This window comes from Aptenodytes forsteri, unplaced genomic scaffold, assembly GCF_000699145.1.
Source record: "Aptenodytes forsteri isolate BGI_AS27 unplaced genomic scaffold, ASM69914v1 Scaffold7, whole genome shotgun sequence".
In the NCBI taxonomy this organism is placed as follows: Eukaryota; Metazoa; Chordata; class Aves; order Sphenisciformes; family Spheniscidae; genus Aptenodytes; species Aptenodytes forsteri.
Window position 1 is genome coordinate 1,349,940 of NW_008795919.1, and position 15,806 is coordinate 1,365,745.

General features: G+C 40.0%; 1 protein-coding gene across 7 annotated transcripts in view; it reads right to left on the reverse strand.

The window, feature by feature from the left end:
• Positions 1 to 14,504, reverse strand: part of THRAP3 (thyroid hormone receptor associated protein 3) — a 32,293-nt gene extending 17,789 nt beyond the window's left edge. For 2 of the 7 annotated variants that reach the window (XM_019473543.1, XM_009284733.2), the window contains exons 1-3: positions 12,067 to 12,208; positions 11,617 to 11,682; positions 5,634 to 5,719 (exon numbers count right to left, since the gene is read on the reverse strand). The gene's annotated coding sequence lies outside the window, so the exon portion shown is untranslated. Of the gene's footprint in view, positions 1 to 5,633; positions 5,720 to 6,035; positions 6,288 to 7,124; positions 8,033 to 11,616; positions 11,683 to 12,066; positions 12,209 to 13,111; positions 13,131 to 14,407 lie in introns of those variants that run through there. The other 5 variants (XM_019473542.1, XM_009284732.2, XM_009284734.2 and 2 more) reach the window with 5 other exon arrangements.
• Positions 14,505 to 15,806: the final 1,302 nt, after the last annotated feature.

The window sequence follows — 15,806 nt, forward strand, 5'->3', positions numbered from 1 at the left end:
ACTGTCTATGTCATTGATGAAGATATTAAACAGTACCGGTCCCAATATGGACCCCTGTGGGACAGCACTCGTCACCAGTCTCCATCTGGACATTGAGCCCTTGACCACTACCCTCTGGATGCTGTCTCTTTTCTGTCCAGCTGTTACAGTGCTTCTCAACTGTAGTAATAGTTGACCTATTTAATCACTGTGTCCAGCCATAAACAAAATTTCTTACAATTTAAAATCTGATCATGCTGCAAAATATGCTCCACCTTTTGAATCCCTGTTGGTTCCAGTATAGTTCTTCAGCTTAAATGGAGAATGCTTTGGCCCCTGACTTGGCAAGGAGGAAGGGGACTCCACTCTCTTGCTCCTCAGATTAAATTCCCAGTCTCCTTTACTTTCATTCCTAGAGACCGGAGGTTTTGGTAGTGGGCTGGAAAAGGGACTAAGGGCTAGTTTGAGTTAAGTGTTTGGATTGTCGAGTATTCCACATTAGCAGTCGGTATCAAGATTTGAACTCTGCAATTCCAAAGGTAGCTGATGAAACCGAGAAGAAAACCTGCTCTCTTTAAACAATACATAAATTTCATTCACAACATCAAAAGCAATTTATTTAGCATTTAACAGAATTCTTTAGGAATTTCTACAAGAAATTACATTTTGTCCGCTCAAAGTTAGTAAAATATTGCACATATCTCACATTACTTACGGACGCTCAAAATACACGAGAGCCACAAAGGATCATATAGTAAAAACCTAATCAATGTTTTTAACATATACAGCAGTCCACAAATGCCTGTGGCTTTGAGACCCCCTAACAATCTGCTCTGTTTAAATAAGCAGAAGTCCTCGGCCTCTGCTGCCCTAGGAGAAAATAAAATAAACACTATGCAAGTACATGAGATCATGGAGTCCCCGAGAAAACTGAGCATCAATAATTGTGGTGATGGTCCAGAGATTACATACTGCAAGATATTTTAATTATTTATTTCAATGGCTAAAAAGCATCTCAAATCATGAAATGAACAAAGAGGCAGTTTGACAACAAACCGCCAAAACCTGAGCATCTGCAAAACAAACGTTCTGCAGTGTTCATTGCCCACAATCTAGAAGAGGGAAAAAAAATAAGGTTGCTCTGGGAATTAGGAAAAGGATTGTAAAGACAAAATTTGCATTAACTGAGTATTGCATAAAAGTTATCAGAAAACTTTTCAGCAAAAGTGACTAATGAATAAGAGCCAGAAAGAAAGGAGGAACTATATGAGTACAACTTTATCCTTTTTTTCACCTACTGATTAAAAATAGAGACATTTAGGTATATAAACACAACTGATCGAGTACTTCTGCTGCTGTATCCATTTTAAGCAAATTCCAGCGGACTGACTTGCAATGTCTTCACTTTCAGTCGGTCTCCAAAGCCAAATTACATATATGGTTACCAAATACTCCAGCTACTGCCAGGGCACTTTCAGGAACAGCACAACACCCGTCACAGGAGCAACTGCTGGGAAAATGGGTCGCTCTTCATCATGAGCCCGGTACTTTCCAGAAATGGGAAGTTGGCTTTTATTTTAAAAACCATGTTACATGTTCCCATTCTTCCCTTTCCCTATACTAAAGATGCTATATCAATTCAACTGAAGTATTTTAATATATTCCACACTAGAAAGTATGTAGGAAAAAAAAATATATTTTAATGTTTCCTGATTTATTAGGAAGAAATAAATCACACCAGGGATGAAAATCAAAAAGCACTACCACTGAAGAAGCAAAGTTCATTCTCATGCATGAACTTTCATTCTCATTTTTCCAGGGAAAGAATGTGTGAAAGGACCATTTAGTAAATTAAAAGGAAATATTTATAAATACATCTGCTGAAACAGCAACATTTCCTAGTCCGTTGGCCAAAACAATCAAAAGTTTAGCACAGCATACCAAAACATGGAAGAGAAGCAGAGGAAACAAATGGTAATAGGAACTAGAAGATAGAGGGGCTTTGATACAATAAAACCAGAAAAAAGCTACATTCTGTAAGGAGGTTACAAATATATCCCATAAACTGTGTAATTTGAGGATAGCTCTCTACCAAATGACAACCCTGTAGTTCAAGAACAAACTATACTTCAACACATTATCTTCTATAAGTTATCTTTATTTTACACTGAACTCTGTACTGCTTGAAATATTTTAATAGACTAATATAATTAAAACAGCTTTCACCACAGCTCTTCTCTGTTGAGTCTCTTCTGAAATAAATCATTTTCCAAAAAAAAGCACATGGTTAGAGCTGACCGATGGAGCAGAGTAAGTGTGGCAGTAACTCTCAGTAAGTCCTGAGAAGGCCCCAAAATAGGTTTTAAAACTATCACTTGCTTTGAGCTGTTTAAAAGTCTTTGTATTTTACTTTGATCCACAGCACTTACTAGCCAAACATTAGTTTGGTATGTGTGATGTGTGCCAAAAACTCTCGTCTTAGAAAGTTTTTTTATCTTTGTCAATATTTTTAAAGTTGATTCATTCCTAACATGTGAGGTAACTCCTACTAGAATAGAAACTGAGTTGGATGCTCTATCAGCACTCAAAAGGTTAAACAAACTAAATATTGGATTCATTTCAGCTCCCCTGTGTTAACACTGCCATTGTAAACTTATTGCGATATACATTTAGCTGTTCTAAGAATTAATGACTGACTCAGAGAAAATGTGTTCAGCTGGTAAGCAGAAAAACTGTTCTGAAATAATCTATTCTTATAAAACATCCTAGGGATTACTCTGATTTTAAAGGGACACCTGTAAATGAAGCAAAGGCAAACTGTGAAAGCAGCGGTGGCTGCTCACTTACCTTGCCATTTAGATTTTTCCGCTGAGCATGCTGCTGTGCCCCCAAAGCACACACACGCATACAGCCTCACAGAGCTCACAGGGGGATGCTGCTTTTCAAAACAGAGGAAGGTAAGACATGTCTGGTCCTAAGCGGGGACTGCAATAGAAGCACTTACACAGTGCTATGGAGACTTGTCGTTAGCAATCTGCTCTGCCAGAGGTCATGTTTCCTTCCTGCTCACAGCTACAGAACTGCCTTCCCATGACGCTGGCTCCACCTTTACCTTGAAAGGGACACGGTTGATGCCTGCTGCCTGATCCAGGCCTCATCTCCCAGCAGAGAGGAGCGTGACTGCACACATCTGGAGGGCCTGCGCTCCTGGAAACATTGCCAGGAATTTTCTAAATTGTTTTTTGGTTTGTCTTTTCTGAAGACCCAATTGTAAGCTGTCCAGCAGATCTTCCCAAGTAGTGTAGACTCACGTGCAAAAATATCAGCACTGATCCTGAGTGTGCTGAGTTTAAAAGTTCTGGTAAGGTATTACCCTATTGGTAAACAGACATTTCCCAGCCTCTTTATCTACCATAAAACTACACTGTATAACGTACCTCATAATTCAACACACACCAAGTCTGAAGAAACAATTTGTATTTCAAATTATTTTGCTAAATTCACTCATACCACACAGATTTAAAATTATGTTTTCTGCCAGCTAGATCTGAAGTCACTGAAGTTGGTCAGTGAAGGAAATAGTCAATCTAACAGCTAGTGGTTTAGTCTGCTGAAAGTACATTGCCAATGCAAATTATTAAGCATTATAAGTTTTTTTAGATTCTTATTGTAAGAAATGTGTACATTTCTGCAGAAAACATGAAAATCTGCAGATTTCCACGTGCTGTGAGTACCACCAACTCAAAGGTGTAAAGTTCAGTCTTGTTTGAAAATGAGCAACAGCCAAAGCTTCATTGAACATTTGCCTCAAACTGGCAAACAACTCTTACTGGAGTAAACTGTCCTTCTTCCATAGTTTATGGAAAGTAGAGGCAGAGGGTTTGCTTGAGCTGTGAAAGCCTTTGACAGCAATCCGTAACTCAAGTGAATTTGATTTCTCACAGGAGAACGTTGCCATGTTACTCATATCCCCTTCTTGGCATCAAAGATTTCTCACCTTGACCCCACAGGCATACACCTGGAACTCTTCAAACCTGTTTCTTATGAAGGAAAGCAGGCAACACAGGTTGATCGGTTCTGCTTGTAGTTCTAGCAATATTTGTACAAGCTACTTCATTCTGGAAGTTCTTGAGCTGCTTTAAGATAACTTTCTCTTGCCATGCTACAAACAGTGCCATTCAGAAAGGGAAGACTCTTACAAAGAAGGCTAATGCAGTAGAGAATGAGTTCTGGTCAAGAACTACAAGACTTTTGTCTTTACAAAACTGTTGTGAATCTTTAACACCTACAAAGAAAACGCAATAAAAGCCTGGTTTGCAAGGATCTTATCCAAATAGGACCCACACTGTGAATTGTAGGCAACTCAAGTCATCTACCAATTGAAAACAAAGGCCAGAGTCAACCCTCTGATCCTTAACAGTAACCTCTGTGGACAGTATTCTGCAGAGATCCACTTCTACTTCTTAAAGAACTAGAACAAAAACTAACACAGATGTCTCTGACTGAGGATATTTCTGTTGATGTGCAGTTTGACTAATTACTACCTTAGCAACAAGGCCCATGTAGAAAGTTCCCACCCTGCCAATACAATTAATTGTTCATCTACATTCTAACTTAATCTGTCATGACAGAGGCTACAAATGTTCTGTTTTACAAGAATATTTTTAATCCAGACCAATTCTGTGACCCCATTCATACGAGCCCTACTGACAAATAGGGAGGGTTTTGAGATGGAAAACCAACAGCCCGGAAGCCTCTCACTCTCCAAATAAGTGTTTCCTAAAATTTGGAGGCCATTTCAAGAAGCAAAGTTTGCCCTCTCCATTTCTAAATCCTCACGGCAATCCATCATACCACTCAAAGAGGTGAAAACAATGGAAGAGCAAATGCTCCTACTAAGCCACCACAACAGACTTTGCCCGGAAGACAAACTTTTGTCATGGAACAGTGTCAGGAAAGTTAACGTTTTACCTGCTTTAAGTCTCCTGGCAGAACTCAAAAGAACAGCTCAGCTCTGCTCCACAGCAATGAAAAAAAGTCACTGTCAAGAGTCTCTTACTGCTGTACACTTCCACTAGCTACCAAAGCTTCAGAATTTAACTAATCAGAATAGTTAAGGAGAACTTTTATGGCCCCTGACTGAAATCACTGCAACACTTCAGCAAAAGAACAAATGTTGGGGGGGGGAAACATGGGGTTTTAACAATTTAGATCAGTATGACATTTAATAATCTGGCCAATTAAGGTATACAGGGGGAAGCACTCCTTTTCTCCCAAAAGCCACCAGGGTGTAAATCCAAAAATCACTCAACATAGCATTAAAAAAAAAAAGAGTAGGTACTACTTCTTCCAGGACATCCAAGATTATTTCACAAAATTGTTCTATTTTACCCCTTATATTTACCAGCTATTTGGAAAGACACGCCAAAACATTCCAAGACACGAGGCTGAGTTTTTTCTTCAAAACCTGTGTAGTCCGTTTTGCACAGCAACATTAACAATGAAAAAAGAATTCAACTGATACAGTTTAACTTGCAGTATGCTCAGGATAGAGGGGATACAAGAAGGTATATTCCAAATCCCAAGACAGGCAGGTTTTCCACTTTTTTTTTTACCACTTTTGTTGAAGATTTTATTTTCTATTGTGTGCCTACCTGCTTGAGCAGGTTCACACCTTGCACCCTTCAACAGTCAGGTTTCACCGTCTCAGCTTTGTCAATTACGAAATCAGGAAGCAAACCTGAAATGAGAAGAAAATGCACTGAAGCGTCTTTGTATGTACATTGATGTACTTACTGCCACCAATGATCAACAGCAGCCTAGCTTACTTAAGCTATCATCCAGTGCTGTACCCAAAATGTTCATCATGCCTTAAGTATTTCAACAGAGCGCGTATGCTGCAAAAGTTCATCGCCCACTCCGCCATGAATTCTTTCATGTACTTCTATGAAGAACGTAGTTTCTAGAACAGTTATTCAAGCTTTCAAAATTTTAAGTCTACTTATTCCTTCCTTCCTCCACCTCCCCTGCCCGCCATCCCGTCTCCTGTTACATACATACTAATTGCTGTCATTACATCGGTACAGCCGTACTGAAGTAATTTCTCTCAGCTCATTTGTATGGTCTTACTGGATTCAGGACTAAGTATTTTCCCATATTGTTAAAGAGAATCCACAAGCCAAGAGAAACAATTGTTTTCCTGACAAATTCATCCATCAGCATATCGCCGTCTTCAAAGGGTGCCACCAGTCCACTGTGAGCTGTTTTGACAGGTCTACAATTACATTTCAGTATCCTTCCATGCACCGCTAGAGGGGTGTAAGTTTTAAAAAAGAAAACAACAGTAAACACAACCTCATAAATTACTCCATATTATTAAACCCCTGATCTAACAGCAAGAATGTCATTTACTCTGTGTTCAACCATAAAATAAACTTGTTTAAAGCTATTAATTTATTCTGTTTACTTCATTGAAAAAAAGGTTTCAAGGCTACTTGAAGATTATACTTTCTCTGAAATGGCAATTAAGTCCTATTCTCACCCAAAAGGGAAGGCTGTATTGCAAGGTTTAGTGTTTTCTAAATCATGCTTACCAATCTTTGAAAAAAGCCAAATACAGAACACCACACCAGACTTTTTTTATTTTTACTGTTGTCATGTCCGTCCGTCTAAACGTCCGTGAAAGAGAGAAATCTTGCCTTTTGCCTTACAAAACCTTTGACATTCAGCCTTTCACAGTGGCTACCAGAAAAAAATTGCCATAACCATTTACAGAACACCACCAGACTTTTTTTATTTTTACTGTTGTCATGTCCGTCCGTCTAAACGTCCGTGAAAGAGAGAAATCTTGCCTTTTGCCTTACAAAACCTTTGACATTCAGCCTTTCACAGTGGCTACCAGAAAAAAATTGCCATAACCATTTTTTCTTGCTTTGTGATAAAACACTTGGGTTTGTTTGCTTTTTCGCCTATTGCTCAAACACCAACATTACCACAAACTTTTGGTACAATCCACTGCACGCAGGTGTCATCCAGATAAAAAGCTGGCTGAATTATCTTTTGTAGAAGAATACTGTTTTAATATTTAGAGCACTACTACAAAAAAAATGAACCAAGACAACACACAACAAACAAGAACAGCTAACCTTTCTTCCAGATATGGAAAGGAAAGTAGGAAACGTGCTCAACGCTCTCTGCTGAAGCAGAAATCATAGTCCAGGAGTTTCTTATTCCAGAACACTGTAAAGAACATTCCTATATGCCAAGACATGGGTCAAACGAAGAACGTTTCTAGTTTTCACAATGCCTTTTTCCAGGAATTTGTTTCCTATTTCCAACTGGCCTGTATTACTTTATGACTGTTTCTTTCCATCTTCCACTCCTTTTTTTGAAGTCTTTCAAGCAGTACTCATCATTATTTCAGACCTTTCACAGATGTTAAAGCAGAACAGAACCACCACGGCCCTGTACAGAAAAGCCATCTAACAAAATGTTACAGCTGAAATCACTCCATCTCAAGCATGTCATTGAGGATTGCTAGACCATGTAGCACCACAATTTGTCAGCTTAGAGAGAAAAACACAGCAGATATGTCCCTACTAAAAGAAGCAGTTTATTTGTCTTCATATCTATCTATAATAGACTGAGCATAAACACTAAGAACATTTGGAAACAAGTGAAATGGCTTATGTACATACCTTAGAAGTGTGCACAGCGCTGCAAAACTTGATACAGTAGTTTCAGTTTATGACACAGTGTTTACAAAACATTAACTTGCAAATATTAAATATTTTGTAAAAGCATTTGTAGAAAGCTCTATATAACTGTGGTAGGAAAACAAAAATTTACTTGTTCCTTTCTGGCCAGCATTTAATGAAACTGTTATGGTTTATTTTGCTGTAAGACCCAAAGCAAACAAGATAGCACCTCATTAGAGAAAACATTCTTGCCTGGGCATCTTGTCACCCATTTGGTGTTTGCTAGCACAAACATTCAGTTTGGGAGAAACAGCTGAACTGCTACTTTATTTGCTCACAACAGCCTTCATTATCAGGGAACAAAAAAAAAGTAATTCTCCTTCAGCCAGCTCTACAATTCATAATCCTGAGCTCTAAAACCCAAACAAGATTAGTTAATTCTACAAAAAAACCCTTAAAAAAAGTCTTACAAAGTGTACTCTGTATAATAAGGCAACAGCAATCACTACAAAAATACACTTATAAAAAAAGTCACAGAACTACATAGTAAAAAATCATTTTCATTTCCCACAGAACAAGCTTTTTGACATAAGATACCTGAAAGGCTTACATCAATTTAAACTGTGACAGCCTTTGTCCTAGCCAAGAAACTGCCTCTTTACAACTTGAAACCCCAGACGATAAAAATTATTTATTGCTGATTGACCCTATATCCCAATTCGTACTCTACAAAGATATCAAAGATACTGGAAAATGCTGACATGAACAGAAATGTCAGCACTGTGTTCTTTTTGAAAGCACTGAAAATAAGAAATTAGCTATTTATAAACTTAAACGATAGTAACCACCTAAATCCAGGCCTAACAGAGGCAGAAAATCTGATCAAGCAATTAAAAATCCAGTCCTATACATCATCTTGTAATTCACAACCCTGTAAAAATCACCACTTCTGTGCATTTTAATTCACCTGCCTCCCAGAGAAGCAGAGGAGGTAAGTGGAATCTGTAGATACGTCAGAAGACTTGGGTAAGAATACCGCTGTTAAGAACTGCCAAGTATCAGTTAAGATACAATGACAAATAAAATAGGAAACAAAAAGTGTCAAATAAAACACAACAGTAACTAACAACTGTCAGCATCTTTTAAAATTAATTTCAGCATGATCTTGTTTCAATTTAACTATCTACCTACAGAATAAGAGTTGCCCTGCGTCCAATACCAAATTGCTACTTGAACACAGAATAACACCGATCTGAACACGTTGGTTAAATAAGATAAACATGAACTACAGGACCAATGTAAAAACACATGTAGAACTGTAATTAATTTGGCCCTTAGTACTTCCTCTTGCACTCAGGCTCAATACACTTAGCAAAAGCAGCCTGACACCAGTGTCAAATCAGAGCAATCTTTGTTCACTAGGCACGTAGCTGGCAGAGAATAGAAGAGCTATTCTTTTTTTTTCCTGCAGCAAGTGCCCCAGAAGGATATTTTTCATACTGCGCATTAATTCCCTGGAAGGATCTGCAGTCCAAGCAGCACTTCGCACTTGCACCTGTTGAGGCTGCCGCGGGGATCACAGCACGCTGGCAGCTCATGCAGAGGGACACAGCCAGAGAATACCCCGAAACCCGCCTCCCATCAACCCAACCATGGTTAGCACAAGGACACGTGACACCTGCTCTTCCCTTGCAGCTCCCAGACTTAGTTTTATCAGAGAGCAAATCAAAATAATGACCATAGCAGTTTGACTATCACAAATTCCTAGATTAGATTAAAAGTTGAAAATAATATTCCTAAATCAGTTAAGTTTGACAACCACCAATATACTGAACTAAAGCTCCTGTTCTAAAAGAGCAGTCCAGAAGCATGACAGATTAACCTTGCCATGCATGACAGCTATGTAAAATCTATTTCCCAGCAAGCTTTGTACTGCAGCTGCACGAGAACTTGCTGCGAACTTACTCGAAGTGGAAAAAAAGTTGCAGCTATCTACATGTCAGAGCACACTGGACGTGCCAGCAGTAACGTACAGAATACAGAAGGCACACACTGGCGTTGCTAGCTCAGAAATCAAAGTCTAATAATCTCACTTTCTACTTGACTCTTCCTTTTCAAGCTAAGGTTTGGTCTTGCACCAACAATTAAGTATGCTCTTGACATCAACAGAACACTTAAGGGGAAGAAAAAAGAGCCACCTGCATAGCTCCCAGTGCCAGCCTGGTAGACTGCAAATTAATGTGCTATTTCTAATCATCCAGTTCAAATTTCATTAGGGTAACAAAAAGCAGAACAATTCCTCTTTCTAGATCAAGTATCCAGTGTATGTTTTCAGGAGATTAATGACACAAGTTAAACTAAAGCCTATAACTGCACCTACCAACCTCCTCAACAAAAATTTTCCTGGACAACACTACTAACAACAAAACCAACAAAAAACCAAACCAAAACAGCATGTTCTACTTTAATATGTGCCAAACACGCTTTGGGGAAAAAAAGAGTTCAGATTATTCTGCCATGGCAAGAGAAGCACTAGTTTGTCAATAGCAGTTCCAATTTCTCTCTAGTCTATATACTTTCCAAATAAGATTTTCCTTCAAGCATGTTTGGGTTTTCACACAATTAAACTAATCCCTAAAGAAGTTTAATATTGGGCTCCAGCCCTGGTTTCAGATAATTAGAAGCAGGTTCTATAGAACGGTTGGAAGACTATCTACAGGTTCTTCCAAAAAGGACTGATTCTGCAGACTGCAGTGCTGAACAATCCCTTTCCAAATAATTTGACTGGCTATAAACACCAATTGGTGATTTTAATTCTGACACTAGTTACTTGGCTAAAAACTATTTATATATCTTTGAGCTTAAAAATTCTTATGTTGTTATTCAGACAGTTTAGTGATAGGGAGCTCAAAGAAAACAAATCCAAGAAAAAGCTCATTAGAAATCTGGATGTTTTTGTTACAAAAGTCAGACAGCTGGATTTTCTGTTAAACACGGAAGAAAAACATCCATAATAAAAAAATAAAGGGGAAAACCTATTTCATCAGCTTTTTGCTTCCAAACCTACACAACCTGTGAACAGACAAGCAGAAAAATCAGATCTTTCTCACAACTAATGGCTTCCTCACAGTGCAGCCTTACTATTTTGAGCAGTTTTTGGATGTGAACTGAACCCTTGTCAAAACTGTTGGGGGTCTGTGAATCCTTGTGCCTGTAGTTTCAGAACCCCCAAGAGAAGCAAGAAATGATCCAATTACATAAGAAAACCGTTCACAAATCAGTTAACCAAAAGAATTCAAACTTGTGCATAATTGAAGTTATTGTGCTACTCCCCACGTAGCACTTCACTCCAGTGAAGTTTTCAACCCTCTCAGGTCATTGCAGTCTGGAAACCAGCAGACTCTGCACACCCGTATTTCCTTCATTAGAGTGACCACAATGCACTTACAAAAATGTGGAAGTTATGCTTCCAAAGAAACAGTAAATGTAAAAAAACAATTGAATCTGGGGCTCTTTGGAATATCTTCTGAAATACACAGTACAGTTACAGCCAAAGCTGAATCTGTCCTAAAGGATTACTATTCTTCACACAATTAACCTATGAAAATACAAGCTCCAGCAACTTCCATTATAAGCTGCAAAAAGCAAAACCATTCACATATTTATTCTCAAGCCAGCACTTGATTTATCTCTACCTTAACTTGAATCTCGTTACCTCAGGGGAAAACAAAGAAAAGGATTTCTATGACTTGGTATAATATTAAAAATTCTTTAAAAAAGAAAAACAACCATAGAGTTACTGTAAGCACAAGCCATCAGAACAGGCTATCCCTACACTCTGCTAGGCTACGAAACAGAGGTAAATGCTTGTCCGCAGAAATCTTGTATGTATGGAATAAGCTTATTTGAACAGATAGTTTTCAGTGCTGTATTTACATACCTTGTATAAGTCTCCCATCAATTATGTTTCCGAATATGGCTTTATTAGAAGCGATTGAACTCTCACCTAAGTAAAAAAGGGAAAATCAAATTTAAACCAATCAAGATACTGGCAAATCCTCACATTTTACAAGCATAGGAAAGGATTCTGATTTTAGCCATTCATCCCAGCACCATTCCCCAGTAAAAAAAGGCTGCCAAAATTACTTAACCTAATCAGATAGTGCATACACAGATCCTTAACTCGGGAAACCAATCTCATCCACAGCCCTATAGGCACAATTAACTGTAATAATTTACACAGATACACGGGGCCTGAAATAATCAGGTACACAACCCCCACAAGATATCATGTGTACAGCCCTCTGTTAAGGCACAAGTTAACATCATGAATACTCAACCTAATTCCCTTGAGAACAGAATTTCAGCTTAACACCCCCCACACCATCACCTTTTGTGCTCTCAGAGCAGAGAAACCTATGGGGTTACTTGCCAAGCCTTCCTTTCTTCCCTTCACTCAACCAAAGGTAAAAGTGAAATGCAGGCAGCAGTGGGGAGGACGTGCGCTGGCTAGCTGTGCAAGCTACAGCACCCCTCGCATTACAGCAGGGGTTTTTTTGGGTTTTGTACAGCTACCTTACACTGTAAATCATGACAGGCTAAAAATGGCCAGATGACACATTTGGAGACAAAATTATGAGCAGTCCATTCGCTCCTTTATCAAAAGAGTAGTAGCTATGAGCAGGGCTTTGCAAAGAGGCCTCATTCTGGTACAAGTACAACAGGGGAGAAACGTACAAATCCTAACAAATTTTCATATGTGATAGGAAAAAAGGGCACTGACAGAAAACTCCTCCTCGGGTAGGAAACGACCACCACCCCCCCGCCAAGGAGCCAGCGCTCCCGCAGTGAGGCTGGGTGTCATCTCTGTGTGCCTTTTTTTTATGGACACGACAGCTTCCGGTTACCATGGAGTGAAACAGCGCAAACACAATTCTCAGCTGGCATGAAATGTAATCCCATGATTTTACTATTCATAGCTCTGACATGATAAAGCTAAATTAAGCAAGAACTCTTAACTTTCTCAAACCTAATATCAGTGACTACCTCCATCATTTAGCCTCTGCTAATGCTCTACTTCACTGTGAAGAGGGGAAGGATATTTTCCTTTATGGCAAGGGAGACTCCAGACCTACAAACCCAGCCTGTCATCCAGAAACAAAATGGCACCTACTTGTTCCCAGGCACCACTTTGGCGTGACTCCAGCAGGAACAGAGGAGACAAGATGAGCTGTTGTTCTAAATCTAACACCTTCTCCTCATCTTGGGACCCATTACAGAAACCCACAAAGCAGTTTTAAGCCGCGCTCCCCAGCTTGCCCAGCAGTGAGTGTTTGCTGAACAACAGTCTACCAGTACAGGAACAGGGGTCAGTTCAAAGCACAAATGAGAGACACGCTAAGCACAAGGTAAGCCAGCACAACCCCAATGCTTACCATTAGTTGTTTATACAGCCTTGCAGGATTACCTTGCACAAGCTCCCCAGGGAGCCAGAACAGCTTTTGCAATTAACAACAGTATTCCTCTCTCTTTCAATGCCCGTGGCCTAAACTATATGGCTAAATATACAGCAGGAATCCTGCCACACAGAGGAACTCTCTGTACCGTCGTAATTCAGAGGAAACCGTACGACCCAAAACCCACGTTATTGTACTAGCACATGCAGCTATTAAACACAGCTCAGTATATTGTAAACTTTTCCAGATATGGAAAAAAGTTCAAGGGCTATGTAGCTGCTTAAACAATTAACAAGTTCCGACATGGCAAACTGTCATTTTGCAAAGACAAAGCCAAGTGAGCTAAAAAAAAAAAAAGAAAAAAAAAAATCAATCTTCTGGCAAAACTGCGCTATTCTTTTAGGGAGCTAGTGATACAACTACAAAGGGAAGACCACCATTTTACAATGAAAAGCATCCTCAGGCTTAACCAGTCCAGCTCAGTCCTTCCTAGGCCTCTCAAAGCAAGATTTCTTTTACAGTAGAGAAAGTGGGAGCAGGTTAAAAAAAAAAAAATTACATCTGCTGACCTGCATAGATTGTCACCTATTTTATATACTGGTGTTTTATACATGTAGTGTTTTTGTATTCTAATAGCAACAACCATGTTAGACGGTGTTCACCAGCTCTTCTGCAGCATGCCAATCTCAAACACCTCACCCATGAACCCACAGGGCACAGGCCTGGCTTGACCCAAATGACTATTTTCTTAAATAGTTCACAAAGCTTCCTGGCTTAAATAAGCTGGAGAAACCAGCAGACAGCTAAATTATATTATCGTAATCCTAATAGCAGGACACCTGTTTAATTTACAATACACGTGACAAAACTTTACTTTCGTTGAAACAGAACAGTTAAGTTAAGGTCAGGGGCACAGGGTTGCTCTGAAATCCCAGCACACAGGGAAACCTCATTCCAGACAGCACTTGCTGAAGCACTAAGAGCAGAACTATATCTTCCAGAGATACAGAGCTCGCAGAGAGACATGGAATTAGGAAGGAAAAAAGCAGGAAGACACCAGAGCATAACTCAGCAGAAACACAGGCACAACTTCTGCAGACAAAGAGCTACACGCAGAACATGGGCATGGATTCATCGCAACACGCACCTGCCACTGCCAACACACGGTCCGTACGGACACACTGCAGGGCAGCAAGATCTGCCACTACTCTAATGCATTTACAGCAAGCACCTCAAAAAGATACCAGGTGGACTGCGCTATAGATGCCTCCTTACCATGGCCAGGTTGTCTCTTTACAGTAAACTGGCAGGTAAAAGGTTTCACCTTTTGATCCCTGGATAAAAAAAGGATGTAAAAACGCAGGCATTTGAGTTAGCAGGTGGTAAGGCCTCCTGCACCCTTGCCGGCAACGGCACGCCGCCCTGCGCCCTCCTCCTTCCCACGGGCAGGAGCCCCAGCTGAAGGGGAACGGTGCAACGCTGCAGCCATCCGTTCAGACTCCAGAACTCTGCAAACCCCCTGCGCTGAGATCGTATCATTTACAGATCACACACTCTCACGTGTAATCAACACCAATTCTGAAAAGACATCTCAGGACACTAAGGCCTATCTGCTCGAGTACTGCCTCAGGAGCAGCATTTTTAGCCGGCAACGTCAGCTTCTTAAGGACTTCAGAGATGACTCTTAAAATTGACTTCTCATATGTGTCCCTCCCCGTTCCTGCCAAAGTAGGAACTAATTCACAGCAGGGAGGATGTGAAACAAAAACATATAGCAGGATCCAAAGAAAATTTAGACATAATGACAAGGCCCTAGACTCTACAGAGGATCCTATGTCAGAAGAACATGAATTTTAGACGGCTCTCTACAATAACTGCCTTATTTTATCCTCTCACCTGCTGTTAGATTGTGTAACTAATAATGCAGTTCACAAAGTCAGCCATTTCCTCACTCTGTGCTGGGCACCCTGCAAAGTGCCAGAGCAAGTATACAGACAAACAACTAAATGCTCCAGGAGAAGGCACTGTTGTGTCTAAATACTCATTTTTTCTGTCTCTACAATATACTCCCTCAAAGGCAATCTGAGAGGCTAAGCTTCAAAACATATCTTTTTAAAGGAATGGAAATCAGGTTATGCAATGCAAACCCAAAGAACAGATCTCCTCTTCAGCCACAGCACTTGAGGGCGGCGTCCACATAAAAGGCACATTAAAAACACACCTAAAGTGTCACATTGGCCTTACCATAAACATTGACATAACTACCTGCCTTTGCTGCTAGCAGGAAGGAATACTGCCAGAGTATTGCAGAGAGTAATTGGATGATTTAATTGTCTGTGCTCTTAGGAAAGAGCATCCTGAAAACGTCCGTTTGCTGATGTGACCCTGCAGCCTCCTACACACGCGCTCTGTGCTGACACTGCCGCAGAAGCAGCAGATAAAGGCTCTTCTTCCACCCATCAGCTATAAGACAAGCTGTAACGTTTTCCAATTTATTTCAAAGAACAAATCTGTTCTTACGTCACAACATCAGACGCACCACTGTACACTTAAAAAGCAAGAACGAGTACCCCACCTCCGACAAGTCCTGAGGAAATGCTGCTGCACACACACCACCACCCACTCCACATTTACGGAGTCCTCACACACACACGAGCAAACAGAAGTGAACCTG